General features: G+C 42.4%; 1 non-coding gene across 1 annotated transcript; it reads left to right on the top strand.

Moving 5' to 3' along the window:
- The first annotated feature begins 21355 nt into the window (after positions 1–21355).
- Trnas-cga (transfer RNA serine (anticodon CGA)) lies at positions 21356–21430 on the top strand. Its single transcript has one exon. It is a non-coding gene; the product is annotated as a tRNA-Ser (tRNA).
- Positions 21431–21920: the final 490 nt, after the last annotated feature.

The raw sequence follows: 21920 nt of genomic DNA, 5'->3' as shown, positions 1-21920 counted from the left end.
ATTGGGACCTCTCAAAGACAAGTGCAACATCACATTCGAAACTCTGAAGATTTCATAGGTTACCTGAAAACTCTTAGTATGCGATCATCGGATCTGTTAGTAAGTTTCAATGTTGTGTCTTTATTTACAAAGGTGCCCTTGCAGGATTCTTTGGAGCTCATTAGCAACAAGTTTGAGGAGGACATTGTAGCATTATTTAAACACGTGCTTACTTCAACATGCTTCTTATTTCATGACCAATATTTTTAACAAGTGGACGGTGTCGCCATGGGAAGCCCTCTGTCTCCTGTGCTGGCCAATTATTTTATGGAGGACTTTGAAGAAAAATCACTGCAGCCAGCCACTCTCAAACCCTCTTGTTTTCTGCGGTATGTGGATGATACATTTGCGGTGTGGCCACATGGACTTGATACTCTTCCTATGTTTCTTCAGCATCTGAATCCACTCCATACAAATATAAACTTCACAATGGAAGTTGAAAAAGATGGTACTTTACCTTTTCTTGATGTCTTGGTATGATTAGATTTTTTTTTTTTTTTAGATTAGATTTACTTTCATTCCAATTGATCTGTAGTGAGGAGGTCCTCCAGGATGAAGGAAAGCAGATGGAACCTTGGGACACAGCATCTTTTGCAAGCCAATGCATTCAGATCTATATCTGCAGGCCACAAGCTGCCATAATCCTACACAATACAGCAGTGCATTATGTACGTTAGTTCATAGAGCACATATGGTATCTGACCCTGAGAGACTGTTGAGTGAAATACAACATTTGAAGACAGTGTTCCGACAAAACAGTTATTCTGAGAGACAGATAGGTAATGCATTCAGGCCCAGACGAATTCAATCTATGGAGCAGAATGAAAATATGAAGACACCCACCACTTTTGCCTTTTTGCCGTATTTTGGTGTCATGTCATCCTGAATCGGAAGAGTTCTTGGAAGATATGGAATTAAGTTTGTATTTCAACAATCTGAAAAACTGAGAAACCTGTTAGTTCAGTTAAGGATGACATTGGCCTGAGGAAATGTGTTGTGTACAAGATTCCATGTCAGTGTGGAGCAGTGTTTATAGGCCATACATGCCACACAGTACAAGAGCACTGCAATGAACATCAACATCATAAACGCCTTCGTCAACCGGAAAAGTCGGCAATTGCAGAACACTGCCTGAATACAGGACATCGTATGATTTATGAAAAGACGGAAGTTTTATCCCCGGCATCACATTTCTGGCATTGAATCATTAAGAAAGCAATACATACCCATACAGCTGATAATCTCATCAACAAGGATACGTCATTTCAAATGAGTGCCGCCTGGAACCCTGCATTGGCTGCTATTAAATCATGACACGAAAATCAAGATTCTTTGATAACAGGCCTGTCATAACACTGGCCTAGTATTTGTTGTTGCTGAGTAACATCTGGCCGCACTGTTGACAAACGCAGCATACAGCGCACACGCAGGAGAGCTACTCTGTGATTTTTGACAGAGGAAGTTTGAGTATGGCAAATCATTGCACATGCGTAATTTCTGCGGCTGCGCATTCTTCACGGGCATGTTCTAGAAACGTGGCATCGATGTGTGGATACCATCAGTCGTACCTAGCCACCAGCAAGGTTGAAGTACCTGAAGATGTTGAACAGTCGCTCTGAGGAAATATTGTGGAATTTGCATAATATGATCGGCAGCAAACCCATGAAGACTATTTACGATACATCCACCGGGAGAGCTTGAAGAGTCCCAACAGTATCTTGTTTATGGGAACTTGGCAGCATGCCTTTGCAATACTTCTGTATTAATGAGACGTGCAGAAAAGTTGGCAAACAAATCACACCTATCAAAGTAATTCATATTAACTACTGTGCAACATAAAAAAGGAAGCATAATAAGTTATATATTTATAACTGGAGAAAATCCAACAATGCAAAATCTGGGATGAAATAATAGTGTCGATATTATGATAGGCTGCTACTATCCATGTACAGGAGGTTCTGAACAGGACAAAGGCTCATTCAATAGTAGAATTTAGGTATTGGACAAAGTCCTTCATGAGGCAGGCAGACTCTCTCTCTCTCTCTCTCTCTCTCTCTCTCTCTCTCTCTCTCTCTCTATCATTCACACACGCACACGCACACACGCACAGAGAGAGAGAGAGAGAGAGAGAGAGAGAGAGAGAGAGAGACAGATATAATCCACATTCCCACAAACACACATAACCACTGTCATCTGGAGGAGCCACTGCCCCGCTAGGGCAAGTAGCGATCTCACTTGGGATGGGTAGTGGAGGTACAGAACATGCATGGCCAGAGGTAGCAGTGGTAGCAGTGTACAGGTGGGGGACATCCTGTAGTGCTGCCTGTGGTTGCATACAGGGATGCAGGGATATTGTGGGGAAAGGAAAGAGGACTGGAAAGACAGCAGTGAAGAGGATAGGCAGGTGGAGGGACTAGCAAAGGTTGATGGCCAGGCGGCTTATGGAAATGAGAGGTACATCACAGGGAGGGTGCACACCCATGTGGTTCAAAAAGGCTCTTGTCAGTGTGGAAAATCCAGATGACATGGCATGTAGCTCAGTCACTAATATTGAGCACACCCTGCCATGTAGCTTGATTGACAATTTGGTGGTCTAGTGGTGCCCTGGTCTGGTAGTAGTGGGATATGTGTGGGATGTATCCAGGTTTTTCTCAGGGATATGAGCCTTGGAGCAGGAGGCTGCCAGTGGGAATGCAATAGGGACAGACAAGGTTATTGCAAACATTGGGTTGCCTGTGGAATACCAATGTGGAAGCTGTGGAGGAGATTTTTTTCTGATGTCAAGGCACAGTGGTAGATAGTTGAAATCCTGGTGGGGAATGTGATGCAGTTGCTCCAGTCCTAGGTGGTAGTGAGTCATGAGGGTGCACTCCTTTGTGGCTGATTAATTAGTATGTGAGGGATGATACAAACTTGGGAGATCTGTTTCTGTACCAGATGGGGAGGGTAACATCAGTCTATGAAGGCTCCAGTGAGATCCTCTGCATATTTTGAAATTGACTGCTTGTCAGTACAGATGCAACAATTGTGGATGACTAGGCTGCATGGAAGGTACATCTTGGTGTGGAATAGTGCCACGTGAGTACCAATGGCTGTATGTTGGATTTGTGTATAAATGCTACTGTCAAAAGAGAAGTAATTGTGGATGAGTATATAGCTGATCATGGTGAGCGGGACCAGGAAGGAGGTGGTGAGCTTGGAGTCAGTCAGATGTTGGGAAACTTAGTACTCAAGGGCACCAAGACCATGGACCTACTTTCAGACATATTACATCTGCCACATTATCTAAAATTTCCTCCACAATCTTACAGAAGTCAGAGCCTAAATAGACCTGTAATGCAGTTATGAACCTGCCCTCCAAAAGCCACGCAGCCCTGAAGAGTATCAGTCCTTTCTGAATGCCTCGTATTTTGCCCCACTTCCAAACTGAGTCATGCTGAGCTTTTTAAAGACCTTCTCTATACCTCCCAGTCCTTACAGTGAAAACACTTTTCCTCCACTAACCCTACCAATCATACTTGACCTATAACCAATACTGAATGCTACCCTTACTCATTGTACTCCTCCATCTGTCTGTGATACAACCTCCCCCACCCCCCCCCCCACCCCCCTCCTCCCCTGCCAAAATCATCCTGTGATAAGTTTCTATAAATTCCTAACCTCAAACCTTGCCGCACCATAATGACTCAAACCCCTCAACATGGAAACTAACTTCACACCTGTAGAATGAACTGCAATCCACCACCTAAAAATTGGTCCTGACTTCATAATCTTATCTATTGACAAAGGCTCCACCACTGTTGTTTATGAACCAGGAGATGGCTTCCACCTGGTATTACACATATCTGCCTCCAGTCACTTCCACAGTCACCCGATGCCAGAAGTGCAGCATGAACTTCATTTCCTCTTCAAATCCTTAGGTCCATCCAAGAACCCATTACCTGAGTCTCTGCCCCCTTCTCACTCCCACCAATTCCTGGATTCTTCCCTTTTAAATGCTTCCTAAAATGTATGACCCAATTACACATGGTGCCCCCACTGTGCCTGGATACTGCAGCCCCACAGAGATGATCTCTACTATTTTGGACCAACATCTTCAGCCTATTACTCGAAACGTGATCTCCTATATAAAAGACACTAACATTTTCCTCTACCCACTCTCAACAGTTTGTGCCCCTTTACCATCTGGCACCCTGCTCATTGCTATCCCCAGTGCCCATGGCCTTGTTGCCATTGAGAACCTGATTGATTCCAAACCAACTACCTCATTTCTGATCACTGTGATGAACCACATCCTCACGAATATTGCATAGGAAACACTTTTCTAATATTCTGCAGAATTATATTTTTTAGCCATGAACCACCAGTCAGCTTCTTAGGCCATGGTTTGGTGGCAACTGAATGCCAGCAACACAGATAAAATGATGAACAACTTACACAGGTATTACTTCTAATGAAGATGGAAATGTAAGAAAGATAGTTACATGTGGGACTTTACAAAGGAAAGCATTACAGGTTTATGTTATGAAGAAGTAATTATACTTAACTATAACTGAAAAATAATTTTTTTATGTGGACATCATTCATTATATTTAACAATAGATGAAAAATAAAGATGAGTGTATAATTGTAATCTAATATTTGTATAACTACACTTAACAGGGGAAAAGGATTTAATACAAAGCTGGCATTCTCTGTTGTGTATTTACCAATTTCAAGTATTTCCAGTAGTGTCTACTTTCTCCTTTTTTTTAACAGTATGTAAAACTCCACAATCCAAGATGGCTATTCATTCACACACACAACCAGATAGACACCCAAGCACACTGTAGCCCTGCCGCAGCAACATTGATTATTAGCGATCAGTTGCGTGGGGTTAAGGATATGGGGAGGGTGTGGGGAACGATGCATGAAGCTAGGAGGGCATAGCAGGATAGTGTGAGGCAGGAGTGAGAAAGACAGATAACTGGGCAGCTTCACAACAAGATGAGAAGGGTCCTGAAGGCATACAAGGAATATATATATATATATATATATATATATATATATATATATATATATATATATATATATAAATATAAAATAAAGAAAGATGATGAGACTTACCAAACAAAAGCGCTGGCAGGTCGATACACACAAACATACACACAAAATTCTAGCTTTCGCAACCAACGGTTGCCTCATCAGGAAAGAGGAAAGGAGAGGGAAAGACGAAAGGATTTGGGTTTTAAGGGAGAGGGTAAGGAGTCATTCCAATCCCGGGAGCGGAAAGACTTACCTTAGGGGGGGAAAAGGACGCGTATACACTCGCACACACACACATATCCATCCGCATATACACAGACACAAGCAGACATTTGTAAAGGCAAAGAGTTTGGGCAGAGATGTCAGTCGAGGCGGAAGTACAGAGGCAAAAGTGATGTTGAAAGACAGGTGAGGTACGAGCGGCGGCAAATAGAAATTAGAAATTAGCGGAGATTGAGGCCTGGCGGATAGCGAGAAGAGAGGATATGCTGAAGGGCAAGTTCCCACCTCCGGAGTTCTGACAGGTTGGTGTTAGTGGGAAGTATCCAGATAACCCGGACGGTGTAACACTGTGCCAAGATGTGCTGGCCGTGCACCAAGGCATGTTTAGCCACAGGGTGATCCTCATTACCAACAAACACTGTCTGCCTGTGTCCATTCATGCGAATGGACAGTTTGTTGCTGGTCATTCCCACATAGAAGGCTTCACAGTGTAGGCAGGTCAGTTGGTAAATCACGTGGGTGCTGTCACACGTGGCTCTGCCTTTGATCGTGTACACCTTCCGGGTTACAGGACTGGAGTAGGTGGTGGTGGGAGGGTGCATGGGACAGGTTTTACACCGGGGGCGGTTACAAGGGTAGGAGCCAGAGGGTAGGGAAGGTGGTTTGGGGATTTCATAGGGATGAACTAAGAGGTTACGAAGGTTAGGTGGACGGCAAAAAGACACTCTACGTGGAGTGGGGAGGATTTCATGAAGGATGGATCTCATTTCAGGGCAGGATTTGAGGAAGTCGTATCCCTGCTGGAGAGCCACATTCAGAATCTGATCCAGTCCCGGAAAGTATCCTGTCACAAGTGGGGCACTTTTGGGGTTCTTCGGTGGAAGGTTCCGGGTTTGAGGAGATGAGGAAGTGGCTCTGGTTATTTGCTTCTGTACCAGGTCGGGAGGGTAGTTACGGGATGCGAAAGCTGTTTTCAGGTTGTTGGTGTAATGGTTCAAGGATTCCGGACTGGAGCTTTCTACTTCACCTTTATCTCTCCCCATATATTTTTATATTTATTTTCATTTTCATTTCAGCCTCATGTTACACTTTCGACCTTCTAGTACCATGTCACCCTCACAACACCTCCACAACGACCCCATTAAGTTTTATTTACATTCCCTCCGTAAACATGCCTTCGCCCTAGCCAGATTACACTCCCATATTTTATATTCTCAGTCTTGTCTGACATTTGGCATCACCCCCAAAGGCCTCACACTTAAAGTTCCCATCTCTGGCTGCAACCCTTCTTTCCATCAGTCCCTATACCAGTTCCAAACTGAACAATCCATTGCCCTCACCCACCTAATCCTTCACCTACACATCCACTCAGCCAATCAACACACCCGCCAACTCCTATCCTTAATAAAAGTTCTCAATCTTTCCTCTCCCACATCCACACCGGCTGTTCAGACCATCCTCCTACAGGCCAACCGCAAATTAGAACAGCATTCCACCCTACACCTTAAAAAACTATCCAATCTCCTGGTTTCCCACCTCCGGAAAGGCAACTCACTCACCCTTCACAACTTTTCCAGCAAACCTCAACCTCCTCTCATTGCACACAAACCCAGTCTCTCCCATCTACTCAATCTCCCACTTCCAGCTCCACTCCCTCCAAAACCTCAAAATTCCAATCAACAGAATCTGGAACCACAACACCCCAATTCAGTAGTTAACCTTTCCTCCAAACCTCTCTCCCAATCCGAAACCTCTGTCCTATCCAAAGGCCTCACCTTCAGCCCCACTCCCAGATTTAACCAAACAGCCCTCGTCAAAGATTTACTGTCCTACACCCGTATACTCTGCTGGAAATATCACTTTGCCACGAAGAAAAATGATCCTAATCCTACTCCTAATGATCCAACTCCCCAAGACACTATCCAAATTGAACCCTGCCTGGAACAGTTCCGTCCTCCGTCACAGCGGGACCCACCTCCTCTTCCTCAAAATCACCCTCTCCAAACCTTCCAGGAATTTCTGACTTCCAGCCTTGCCTCTCAATCCTTCTTAAAAAACCTTAATCCTACTCCCAACATCACCACTGCTGAAGCCCAGGCTATCCGTGATCTGAAGGCTGACCAATCCATCGTCATTCTTCCGGCTGACAAGGGTTCCACGACTGTGGTACCTGATCGTCGGGAGTATGTGGCTGAGGGACTGCGTCAGCTTTCAGACAACACTACTTACAAAGTTTGCCAAGGTAATCCCATTCCTGATGTCCAGGCGGAGCTTCAAGGAATCCTCAGAACCTTAGGCCCCCTACAAAACCTTTCACCTAACTCCATCAACCTCCTGACCCCACCTACACCCCGCACCCCTACCTTCTACCTTCTTCCTAAAATTCACAAACCCAATCATCCCGGCCGTCCCATTGTAGCTGGTTACCAAGCCCCCACAGAACGCATCTCTGCCTACGTAGATCAGCACCTTCAACCCATCACATGCAGTCTCCCATCCTTCATCAAAGACACCAACCACTTTCTGGAATGCCTGGAATCCCTACCCAGTCTGTTACCCCCAGAAACCATCCTTGTAACCATTGATGCCACCTCCTTATACACAAATATTCCACATGTCCAGGGCCTCGCTGCGATGGAGCACTTCCTTTCACGCCGATCACCTGCCACCCTACCTAAAACCTCTTTCCTCATTACCTTAGCCAGTTTCATCCTGACCCACAACTTCTTCACTTTTGAAGACCAGACACACCAACAATTAAAGGGAACAGCCATGGGTACCAGGATGGCCCCTTCGTACGCCAACCTATTCATGGGTCGCTTAGACGAAGCCTTCTTGGTTACCCAGGCCTGCCAACCCAAAGTTTGGTACAGATTTATTGATGACATTTTCATGATCTGGACTCACAGTGAAGAAGAACTCCAGAATTTCCTCTCCAACCTCAACTCCTTTGGTTCCATCAGATTCACCTGGTCCTACTCTAAATCCCATGCCACTTTCCTTGACGTTGACCTCCACCTGTCCAATGGCCAGCTTCACATGTCCGTCCACATCAAACCCACCAACAAGCAACAGTACCTCCATTATGACAGCTGCCACCCATTCCACATCAAACGGTCCCTTCCCTACAGCCTAGGTCTTCATGGCAAACGAATCTGCTCCAGTCCGGAATCCTTGAACCATTACACCAACAACCTGAAAACAGCTTTTGCATCCCGTAACTACCCTCCCGACCTGGTACAGAAGCAAATAACCAGAGCCACTTCCTCATCTCCTCAAACCTGGAACCTTCCACAGAAGAACCCCAAAAGTGCCCCACTTGTGACAGGATACTTTCCGGGACTGGATCAGATTCTGAATGTGGCTCTCCAGCAGGGATACGACTTCCTCAAATCCTGTCCTGAAATGAGATCCATCCTTCATGAAATCCTCCCCACTCCACCAAGAGTGTCTTTCCGCCGTCCACCTAACCTTCGTAACCTGTTAGTTCATCCCTATGAAATCCCCAAACCACCTTCCCTACCCTATGGCTCCTACCCTTGTAACCGCCCCCGGTGTAAAACCTGAACCATGCACCCTCCCACCACCACCTACTCCAGTCCTGTAACCCGGAAGGTGTACACGATCAAAGGCAGAGCCACATGTGAAAGCACCCACGTGATCTACCAACTGACCTGCCTACACTGTGAAGCCTTCTATGTGGGAATGACCAGCAACAAACTGTCCATTCGCATGAATGGACACAGGCAGACAGTGTTTGTTGGTAATGAGGATCACCCTGTGGCTAAACATGCCTTGGTGCACGGCCAGCACATCTTGGCACAGTGTTACACCGTCCGGGTTATCTGGATACTTCCCACTAACACCAACCTATATATATATATATATATATATATATATATATATATATATATAGAGAGAGAGAGAGAGAGAGAGAGAGAGAGATTGCAAGAGGGGGAGGGAGGGGGGCCTGTAGGAAGACTGGTGGGAGAAGGTAATAAATAATCCGGATAGGACAGGAGCTGTATTTATAGAAGAAAGAAGGAAAAAGTAAGGTGAGGCAATGGAAAACAGCTTAGCACAGGTTTTGAACACGGGGCATGCAAGACCACAGGATATGGGTAGAGACAATTCCCACCTACATAGTTTAGAGAAACTTGTGCCGCAACGGAGTATTCAAGTTCCTCACATAGTGCAGCAGCTGTTAATGTCCTTAATGTTGTGGTGCACAGCATGTTTAGCAACTGAATGGTCAAGTTTTCAGTTTGACACAGTTTGGCAGTAGCCATTTATGCTAGTAAACAGTTGGTTACCTTTTATGCCCACACAGAGTACTGCACAGTAATTGCAGGAATAAGTTATATAACGTGGTGTTGCCTTTTATTGTGTAGGAAATGCTTTTGACTGGAATGTAGTAGTAGTAGTAGTGGTAGTAGTAGTAGTGGCAGCAGCAGTAAGTGGTGGTGGGTGGGTGGGTAGGTGTGACAGATAGGTCTTGCACCTATGTTGGCCACCAAGGGAATGATCCATGGGGTGCAGGATTGGTGTAGGGATAGACAAAGATATTCAGTATGTTAGGTTGGCAGTGGCACTCTACTTTGAGTGATGTAGGCAGAATTATCAATAGGGTATTCCTCAGCTCAGGGTGGGATGGGAGATAGTTGAAGCTGTGGTGAAGGATATGGTTGAGCTTTTCACTTCTGGGTAATCAGAGGAGTGCTGGTTGGAGATGGTTAACAGGACTGTTATGTCATAAGAGGAGAGACCCTGGAGATCAGTCATTAAAGGCTTAGGTAATTTAATTTGTATATTTTAACAACTCCTACTTTCCACTGCGTATGTGGCTTCCATGAGTGGCAGTCAGTGAGGAAGAAACTTTTTTAATTGGAACTTGTAACAGCTGTCCTAGTGGAGATACTGTTGGTGGTTGGTGCACTTGATGTGAACACATGTATTTATGGTACCATCCGAGAGACAAAGATAAACATCAAGGAAGGTGGCTTGTTTAGTTTAGAAGGATCAAGTCAAGTGGATTTTGGAGTAGCTGTTCATGTTATGTAGAAAAGAGCCAAGATCATCTTTGTCATGAATCCACATCATGAAAATATCAATGAACCTGGATCACACAAGGGTTTTAGGTGTTGACTGGATAAGAAGGATACCTTTCTGCAAGTCCCTGTTTTTAGCTGTCTTTCCTTCCATCGAATTGGCTTAACGTGCAGTCATTTTTAACCCCTTTCTTATCTTCGTGTTCTGACCGTAGTTGTTTTTGTGCCCTAAAACAAACCAGATGGGATTAAAGAAAGATATTGAAACAATTCAGAAGTGTGCTACTAGTTCTGTTACCAGCAGGTTCGATCATCATGCAAGTGATATGAAGATGCTTTGTGAATTCAAATGGGAATCCCTGGAGGGAAGACTATGTTCTGTTCATGAGACATTGTTGAAGAAATTTAGAGAACTTGCATTTGCATCTGACTGCAGAAGGATTCTACTGCTGCCACTATACATTTGGCATAATAAGGACCATGAAGACAAAATAATAGAAATTAGGGTTTATGCAGGGGCATATAGGCAGTCCTTTTTCCCTTGATCAATTTACAAGTGGAATAGGAAAGGAAAGGTAATGATAGATGTGTATGTAGATTTACTGTTGAAATATCCTGTCCACATTCCTCCAGAACCTCAGCAGCTTCTCCTCCATGTGCATCATCTGATTCTCCTCAATCCTACAAGGTAGCTTCCTTGATGTGAACTTCCAACTCCCGATGGGTGCATCAGTACCTCTGTCCGCAGCAGAACCAGCAACCACTGACTATGTCTCCATTTTGACAGCTGCCACCTGTTCCATGCCAAGATGTCCTGTGCATACAACCTAGCCACTCATGGTTCTTGAATCTGCAGTGAAAAGCAGTCAATCTCAAAGTTTCACAAGGGTCTCCCATGGCAAAATTACCCCTCCCACCTTTTCCAAAAACAGATATCCTGTGCCTTGTCTCCCCAGTTACTTACCATGCCCCACGTACCCACTGTCTGGCTACAAAAGCCCCTCTCGTACAGAGGAGTGGAACAGCTGAATCACATTCTTTGCCATGGTTTTGACTACTTCTCCTCCAGCCCTGATAGATGAGAACTATCCTCCTCACTATCCTCTCTAACCCTCTCACAGCTTTCAATCCAGCTTATCCGATATTCCTGTCCATCTCTACTGCAACCCCGTTCCCAACCCCTTGCCTCATTGCCACTCCCGAAGATTGGCTAAAATTTACAGACGTGCATAATTTGGCATGGACTTCAATGCAAGATGCCTTTAATAGGTTCCACAACGAAACGTTGTCTCGAAATTTGGTAGAAAATCCGAATAAATTCTGGTTGTATGTAAAGTACACAAGCGGCAAGACGCAGTCAATACTTTCGCTGCACAGTGCCGATGGTACTGTTACCGACGACTTTGCCACTAGAGCGGAGTTATTGAACGCAGTTTTCAGAAATTCCTTCACCAGGGAAGATGAATGGAATATACCAGAATTTGAAACACGAACAGCTGGTAGCATGAGTTTCTTAGAAGTAGATACCTTAGGGGTTGCGAAGCAACTCAAATCGCTTGATACAGGCAAGTCTTCAGGTCCAGATTGTATACCGATTAGGTTCCTTTCAGATTACGCTGATACAACAGCTCCCTACTTAGCAATCATATACAACCGCTTGCTCACCGATAGATCTGTACCTACAGATTGGAAATTTGCGCTGGTCGCACCAGTGATTAAGAAGGGTAGTAGGAGTAATCCATCAAACTACAGACCTATATCATTGACGTCAGTTTGAAGCAGGGTTTTGGAGCATATACTGTATTCAGACATTATGAATCACCTCGAAGGAAACGATCTATTGATACGTAATCAGCATGGTTTCAGGAAATATTGTTCTTGTGCAATGCAGATAGCTCTTTATACGCACGAAGTAATGGCCGCTATCGACAGGGTATCTCAAGTTAATTCCGTATTTCTAGATTTCCGGAAAGCTTTTGACACCCTTCCTTACAAGCAACTTCTAATCAAGCTGCGGGCCTACGGGGTATCGTCTCAGTTGTGCGACTGGATTCGTGATTTCCTGTCAGGAAGGTCGCAGTTCATAGTAATAGATGGAAAATCATCGAGTAAAACTGAAATATCAGGTGTTCCCCAGGGAAGCGTCCTGAGACCTCTGCTGTTCCTGATCTATATAAATGACCCGGGTGACAATCTGAGCAGTTCTCTTAGGTTTTTCGCAGATGATGCTGTAATTTACCATCTAGTAAGGTCATCCGAAGACCAGTATCAGTTGCAAAGTGATTTAGAAAAGATTGCTGTATGGTGTGGCAGGTGGCAGTTGACGCTAAATAACGAAAAGTCTGAGGTGATCCAGATGAGTTCCAAAAGAAATCCATTGGAATTAGATTACTCGATAAATAGTACAATTCTCAAGGCTGTCAATTCAACTAAGTACCTGGGTGTAAAAATTATGAACAACTTCAGTTGGAAAGACCACATAGATAATATTGTGGGGAAGGCGAGCCAAAGGTTGCATTTCATTGGCAGAACACTTAGAAGATGCAACACGTCCACTAAAGAGACAGCTTACACTACTCTCGTTCGTCCTCTGTTAGAATATTGCTGCGCAGTGTGGGATCCTTACCAGGTGGGATTGACGGAGGACGTTGAAAGGGTGCAAAAAAGGGCAGCTCATTTTATATTATCACGTAATAGGGGAGAGAGTGTGGCAGATATAATACGTGAGTTGGGATGGAAGTCATTAAAGCAAAGACATTTTTCGTCGCGGCGAGATCTATTTATGAAATTTCAGTCACCGACTGTCTCTTCAGAATGCGAAAATATTTTGTTGAGCCCAAGCTACATAGATAGGAATGATCATCAAAATAAAATAAGAGAAATCAGAGCTTGAACAGAAAAGTTTAGGTGTTCGTTTTTCCCCGTGCGCTGTTAGGGAGTGGAATGGTAGGGAGATAGTATGATTGTGGTTCGATAAACCCTCTGCCAAGCACTTAAATGTGAACTGCAGAGTAATCATGTAGATGTATAAGAGACCTAGACACAATACCTGTCTTATGCATCCTCCCACTACCATCTACTCCACTCCTATCAAAGGCATTTCCTAAGTCAGGGTTTCTTAATTTGATTGATCAGTGGTGAACTTCGCGGTGAGTTATTTTAATTTTATACGCATTTTATGCACAAGGTACCTTACTTGTACTCATTTTTGTCTGTCAAACTTCTGTTGTTGCCTTTTTTAGAGATGTCCATTGCTCTTCAACTTAGATGCATAATGTAGTATTCATTATCACAATATCTACAGTCTTCAAATGCATATCATCATTCCTCAGTATCATAGTTCTTTCCATGTTGATTTTTCCTGATGACTCTCTTAAACTTTATCCTTCTCTTCATAATTAACAAATTGCAGTCTGAGTCTAAATCTTCATCTTATGTCTTACAATCCAATATCTGATTTGAGAATATCAGTCTGCCATAATGCAATGCAGCTGAAATCTTCCCATGTTTTCAGAACTTATCTAAGTATGCCTTCTCCTCTTGTGACTTTTGAACATGTATTTCCTGTTACCAGCTAAAGTTTACTACAGAACTTGAGGAGTCTTTCTCCTTTCTCATTTGTTGTACCAAGTCCATATTCTCTTGTAATTTTTTTTTATATTCCTTACCCTACTCTAGCACTCCCATGATTATTAGGTTATCATCTCCCTTTACATTACTGAGTTAGCTGTTCAGTGTTCTTATATACACTGTCTCCCTTCATTTTATGCTTGTGGTGTTGGCATGTATACCTGAATTATTTTTGTTGGCATTGTTTTATCACTGATTTTGATGAGAATAATAGTACCACTGAGCTGGTCAAAGTAATTGCTGTTTGATGTACCTCCCTATTCATGACGAACCCTACTCTGGTTACACAGCTCCATGCTTCTGTTATTATGCTATATTTGTCAGATCAGAAATCCCGATATTCTTCCCATTTAACTTCAATGATCCTCACTATATCTAGATTGAGGTTTTGCATAATTTTAGATTTTTTAGCTCCCCTATCACCTTCAAACTTCGGAAATTTCATTTTCTGTTGTTAGAATGCTACCCTTTTTTTAGTCATTGAATCATTTACTCAAAATTACCTTCTGTTTGGCAGTTCACTCCCAGGAATCTGAATGGTGGACTAATCTGGAATCTTATTCCAATGGAGAGATCGTGATGACACTTTCTCAGTTACTAGTCTCATGTCCTGTGAATACAAGTTAAGTGTCTTAGATCCAGGGGTTTCCATTGGCTTCTGCATCCTCATGCTGTTGATTCTTCCACCTTTTAAGAGCAGTTTTCTATCCCAAGGGCCCCTGGATTCTGAGAACCTCTATGCATTCCTTAGCCCTCTTGGAAAGTAATGTTAGCAGAATGAGGGTGACTCCCTATGCCAGAAGTTTGTTAGATGTACTGATTACAATGAAGCCTGAACTTTTTGATTAAGCTTATGTAGAACAGGGACTAACTTATCATAAGACCACTATACTGTCACTGTATATGGCTGAGGTTTGGAATTTAGGAGGATATTTCTGCTTAGCAGGTGTGAGAAGGAAAAGATTTAAGATTACCCAAATGGTCGACAAGAAGCATTCATCACCAGGCCTTGAAATGCTGAATATAAATGGTCAAAGTTCAAGGGTTTTGTACAAGATGTCTCAGACCTGTATGTGCTGAGAAAAGTTGTGATAGATGGAAATGACGTGCTGTAATTTTACAATCCTATTAGAAAACTGCTTAAAACTGGAGAGAGCTTCACTGTGGATGTAAATGTAGTCAGATCCTCACAAACAAATGTAACATACTGCACATAAATAGACAGGTAGACCCTTTAATGCATTATTACACTATTGAAATCTTTGGAAGCAGTCACATCCGTAAGATATCTTGGATTAAGCATACACGTCTCCCCCCATGAACCATGGACCTTGCCGTTGGTGGGGAGGCTTGTGTGCCTCAGCGATACAGATAGCTGTACCGTAGGTGCAACCACAATGGAGGGGTATCTGTTGAGAGGCCAGACAAACGTGTGGTTCCTGAAGAGAGGCAGCAGCCTTTTCAGTAGTTGCAGGGGCAACAGTCTGAATGATTGACTAATCTGGCCTTGTAACACTAACCAAAATGGTCTTGCTGTGCTGGTACTGTGAATGGCTGAAAGCAAGGGGAAACTACAGCTGTAATTTTTCCCAAGGGCATGCAGCTTTACTGTATGGTGAACTGATGATGGTGTCCTCTTGGGTAAAATATTCCGGAGGTAAAATAGTCCCCCATTCAGATCTCCGGGTGGGGACTACTCAGGAGGACATTGTTATCAGGAGAGAGAAAACTGGCGTTCTACAGATCGGAGCACGAAATGTCAGATCTCTTAATCGGGCAGGTAGGCTAGAAACTTTAAAAAGGGAAATGGATAGGTTAAAGTTAGATATAGTGGGAATTAGTGAAGTTCGGTGGCAGAGGGAACAAGACTTCTGGTCAGGTGAATACAGGGTTATAAATACAAAATAAAATAGGGGTAATGGAGGAGTAGGTTTAATAATGAGTAGGAAAATAGGAATGCAGGTAAGCTACTACAAACAGCATAGTGAATGCATTATTGTGGCAAAGATAGATATGAAGCCCATGCCTACCACAGTAGTACAAGTTTATATGCAAACTAGTTCCGCAGATGATGAAGAGATTTATGAAATGTATGATGAGATAAAAGAAATTATTCAGATAGTGAAGGGAGACGAAAATTTAATAGTCATGGCTGACTGGAATTTGATAGTAGAAAAAGGGAGAGAAGGAAATGTAGTAGGTGAATATGGGTTGGGGGGAAGAAATGAAAGAGGAAGCCGCCTGGTAGAATTTTTCACAGAGCATAACTTAATCATAGCTAACACTTGGTTCAAGAATCATGAAAGAAAGTTGTATAGATGGAAGAAGCCTGGAGATACTAGAAGGTATCAGATAGATTATATAATTGTAAGACAGAGATTCAGGAAGACATTTCCAGGTGTAGATGTGGACTCTGACCACAATCTATTGGTTATGATCTGTAGATTAGAACTGAAGAAACTGCAAAAAGGTGGGAATTTGAGGAGATGGGACCTGGATAAACAGAAAGAACCAGAGGTTGTAGAGAGCTTCAGGGAGAGCATTAGGGAACGATTGACAAGAATGGGGAAAGAAATACAGTAGAAGAAGAAGGGGTAGCTTTGAGAGACTAAATAGTGAAGGTAGCAGAGGATCAAGTAGGTAAAAAGACGAGGGCTAATAGAAATCCTTGGGTAACAGAAGAGATATTGAATTTAATTGATGAAAGGAGAAAATATAAAAATGCAGGAAATGAATCAGGCAAAAAGGTATACAAATGTCTCAAAAATGATATCGACAGGAAGTGCAAAGTGGCTAAGCAGGGATGGCTAGAGGGCAAATGTAAGGATGTAGTGGCACGTATCACTAGGGGTAAGATAGATACTACTTACAGGAAAATTAAAGAGACCTTTGGAGAAAAGAGAACGACTTGTATGGATATAAAGAGCTCAGATGGAAACCAGTTCTAAGCAAAGAAGGGAAAGCAGAATGGTGGAAGGAGTATATAGAGGGTCTATACAAGGGCGATGTTCTTGAGGACAATATTATATAAATGGAAGAGAATGTAGATGAAGATGAAATAGGAGATATGATAGTGAGTGAAGAATTTGACAGAGCACTGAAAGACCTAATTCGAAACAAGACCCCGGGAGTAGACAACATTCCATTGGAACTACTGACAGCCTTTGGAGAGCCAGGCCTAACAAAACTCTACCATCTAGTGAGCAAGATGTATGAAACAGGCGAAATACCCTCAGACTTCAAGAAGAATATAAAATTCCAATCCCAAAGATAGCAGTTGTTGACAGATGTGAAAATTACCAAACTATCAGTTTAATAAGCCATGGCTGCAAAATAACTAACACGAATTCTTTACAGATGAATGTAAAAACTAGTAGAAGCCAACCCCGGGGAAGATCAGTTTGGATTCTATAGAAATGTTGGAACACATGAGGCAATTCTGACCCTACGACTTATCTTAGAAAATAGATTAAGGAAAGGTAAACCTACGTTTCTAGCATTTGTAGACTTAGAGAAAGCTTTTGACAATGTTGACTGGAATACTCTCTTTCAAATACTGAAGGTGGCAGGGGTAAAACACAGGGAGCAAAAGGCTATTTACAATTTGTACAGGAACCAGATGGCAGTTACGAGTCGAGGGGCATGAAAGGGAAGCAGTGGTTGGGAAGGGAGTGAGGCAGGGTTGTAGCCTATCCACAATGTTATTCAATCTGTATATTGAGCAAGCAATAAAGGAAACAAAAGAAAAATTCGGAGTTGGAATTAAAATCCATGTAGAAGAAATAAAAACATTGAGGTTTGCCGATGACATTGTAATTCTGTCAGAGACAGCACAGGACATGGAAGAGCAGCTAAACGGAATGGACAGTGTCATGAAAGGAGGATATAAGATGAACATCAACAAAAGCAAATCAAGAATAACGGAATGTAGTCGAATAAAATCGGGTGATGCTGCAGGATTTAGATTAGGATATGAGAGACTTAAAGTAGTAAAGGAGTTTTGCTATTTGGAGAGCAAAATAACTGATGATGGTCGAAGTGGAGAGGATATAAAATGTAGACTGACAATGGCAAGGAAAGCATTTCTGAAGAAGAGAAATTTGTTAACATTGAGTATAGATTTAAGTGTCAGGAAGTCATTTCTGAAAGTATTTCTATGGAGTGTAGCCAGGTATGGAAGTGAAACATGGACGATAAGTAGTTTGGACAAGAAGAGAATAGAAGCTTTTGAAATGTGGTGCTACAGAAGAATGCTGAAGATTAGATGCGTAGATCACGTAACTAATGAGGAGGTATTGAATAGAATTTGAGAGAAGGGAAATTGGTGGCACAACTTGATTAGAAGACGGGATCGGTTGGTAGGGCATATTCTGAGGCATCAAGGAATCACCGATTTAGTATTGGAGGGCATTGTGGAGGGTAAAAATTGTAGAGGGAGATGAAGAGATGAATACACTAAACAGATTCAGAAGGATGTAGGTGGCTTTAGGTACTGGGACATGAAGAACCTCGCACAGGATAGAGTAGCATGGAGAGCTGCATCAAACCAGTCTCTGGACTGAAGGCCACAACAACAAGAAGCATACACAGTGATTTACCATGGGAATACAACATAAAGCTAATCACAAGATTCATCAGAAGTGTAGTCCACTCACAAGGAAGGTAGTTCATAAAGCTCTCATTTGACCAATTCTGAAATATTGCTTCACTCTCTGGGCTTTGTACCTTACAGGACTGGTAGTGTCATAGGGTGGGACAAGCAAGAGTGAGCAGCAGTTCCTCAGTCACTTTGTGGATGGCATACTATGGAATATTGAAGCTTGTTGCAGTTCACAGGCTGGAGCAGCATTGTATCCAGCATTATTGAGTAGTGGGTTTTGATTTCACATGTGTGACAGTCTGCCTTTATATTGGTTGTTATTTTGATTTTATTTTACTGTGAGGTGTTTTTAGGCTTATTTTTTCAGTCCCTGCTCACACTAAACATAAACTCACCTCTATTTACATATATACAACTGATACAAAACATTTTTTGAGCTGTGCTTATAGATGCAATGTCATGGAATAGTTTTAACTTTGTCAGAGATTGAGGAATATTACTATGTAAAGTCATTCAAAAACAACATAAACGTGTGGAATTTTTCATGTTTTAAAGTGACTTTTAACTGCAGCTTTATCTCTGAGGTGTCCCAGTTTGAAATAACGCACATTTTTATACTTCAATATTTCAAAGTTCCTGTATATCTTTCACCTCTTTCTTGATCTGTGTACTACCTGTTGTTATGACTCTGAAATTATTGTATAACTATATTGTAGGTTGCAGGCTGGGGTATGACAGAAACAGGAGAACCAAGTGAAGTACTGCTTTCTGCAGAATTTCCTGTAATTGAGTATAATGAATGTCTCAAGACAATTAAACCAAACTACCGTAACGCCTTTGGACGTGATAAGATCTGTGCTGGACACAGGAATGGTATTACTGCTCATTTTCTTAAAATTATTTTGTGAGACAAAAATTTTTCTTCATATTTGTGTTTACATCATCCAGTAATTTGCCATGCATAGATGCATCCATTTTATTTTCTCAGTGGCAAATATTAGAAGATATAAAAGTATAAATGGTTTGGGAGCATAAATGCAGATATCAGCTGCATATCACGTTCAGGAAAGCCATGAATGTAATTATGCAAATGAATTTAGCTTTACTCATAACGACAGATTTTGTAAAAATACATATTGCTCAAAATTGGTGAGATTTCCCCTACATCATCACACCCCTCTCTAATACCAAATGAAAACACCCTTCAGTTAACTTCTACCAAAGTTTTATTTTATTTCTGAGTTCTGTTCTTTCATGTGAAATAATTAGAAATTTGTGCAAAATGTATAATACAGGGTGATTCAAAAAGAATACCACAACTTTAGGAATTTAAAACTCTGCAACGACAAAAGGCAGAGCTAAGAATTATCTGTCGGCGAATTAAGGGAGCTATAAAGTTTCATTTAGTTGTACATTTGTTCGCTTGAGGTGCTGTTGACTAGGCGTCAGTGTCAGTTGTTGCTAAGATGGCGACCGCTCACTTCATCACTGGCCTCCAAGAACCCCCTGCGATTTTTTCTTATGGGGGTATGTTAAGGATATGGTGTTTCGGCCACCTCTCCCAGCCACCATTGATGATTTGAAATGAGAAATAACAGCAGCTATCCAAACTGTTACGCCTGATATGCTACAGAGAGTGTGGAACGAGGTGGAGTATCGGGTTGATATTGCTCGAGTGTCTGGAGGGGGCCATATTGAACATCTCTGAACTTGTTTTTGAGTGAAAAAAACCTTTTTAAATACTCTTTGTAATGATGTACAACAGAAGGTTATATTATGTTTCTTTCATTAAATACACATTTTTAAAGTTGTGGTATTCTTTTTGAATCACCCTGTATAGTACAGTAATCCCCTGGACCTATACGATTGGTGTGACACACTATAACCGTGTAAGAGTAAGGCAAACTGAGTAAGTCATAGTCCAATTTCACCTATAAATACACAAAAATTATGGTTCAAATGGGACCAGAGAATAAATAAAACGATGTAATTTAGAAGAAATATGTTTAATAAACTGTTCAACACTACAGCAAATTCAATTACCATACAGTATTGTGCATTGCAACAATGCAAACTGTTAATTTTGCAGAATCATCTGCCAGTACTGTGCAATTTATAGATAACTTCCAGAATGAGATTTTCACTCTGCAGCAGAGTGTGCACTGATGTGAAACTTCCTGGCAGATTAAAACTGTGTGCCCGACCGAGACTCGAATTCGGGACCTTTGCCTTTTGGGCAAGTGCTCTACCATCCGAGCTACCGAAGCATGACTCACGCCCGGTCCTCACAGCTTTACTTCTGCACACTTCACTACAGAGTGAAAATCTCATTCTGGAAACATCTCCCAGGCTGTGGCTAAGCCATGTCCCCGCAGTATCCCTTCTTTCAGGAGTGCTAGTTCTGCAAGGTTCGCAGGAGAGCTTCTGTAAAGTTTGGAAGGTAGGAGACGAGATACTGGCAGAAGTAAAGCTGTGAGGCCCAGGTGTAAGTCGTGCTTCGGTAGCTCAGATGGTAGAGCACCTGCCCACGAAAGGCAAAGGTCCAGAGTTCGAGTCTGTCGGGCACACAGTTTTAATCTGGCAGGAAGTTTCATATAGCACACACTCCACTGCAGAATGAAAATCTCATTCTGGAAACATCCCCCAGGCTGTGGTTAAGCCATGTCCCTGCAGTATCCTTTCTTTCAGGAGTGCTAGTTCTGCAAGGTTCACAGGAGAGCTTCTGTAAAGTTTGGAACATAGGAGACGAGATACTGGCAGAAGTAAAGCTGTGAGGCCCAGGTGTAAGTCGTGCTTCGGTAGCTCAGATGGTAGAGCAGTTGCCCTCGAAAGGCAAAGGTCCCGAGTTCGAGTCTCGGTCAGGCACACAGTTTTAATCTGCCAGGAAGTTTCATTTAGATAACTTTCTTCTACTTAGTGGTTGATTGGTCACCTCTGGTGACTGATTTACACCATTCTTGTATTGCCTTCTGAAAGACATAGTTGAAAAGTAATGGAGACAGCCTAAATCCTTGTCTTACTCCTATTTTGATTTTGAAAGCATCTGAGAATTCTCATGTAAATCTAACCTTGAACTTTGTATCCATCACACTGCAAGTGTTTTCAAGTATAGACCTTGTTCTTTTAACATTTGGAAGAGTGACTCACAGTTAACTGAGTTACAGGCTTTTTTGAAATTGACAAATGTGGAGACTGAATTTTTGCTACCAATTCTCTAATGTCTGAGGATTAGCTTTAGGTTCAAGATATGCTCTGGACATGAATGGCCTAGTCTGAATCTTGCCTGATTTTCTCAAATTTTTGGTACAAATTGTTCCTGTGCTCTCTCAAGAAGACACTGAGGTAGAATTTTGTAT

The sequence above is a fragment of the Schistocerca nitens genome, chromosome 8 (genome assembly GCF_023898315.1).
Source record: "Schistocerca nitens isolate TAMUIC-IGC-003100 chromosome 8, iqSchNite1.1, whole genome shotgun sequence".
Classification (NCBI taxonomy): domain Eukaryota; kingdom Metazoa; phylum Arthropoda; class Insecta; order Orthoptera; family Acrididae; genus Schistocerca; species Schistocerca nitens.
Note: the sequence above shows the minus strand (reverse complement) of the source record. Positions and strands in the feature narration are given on the sequence as shown.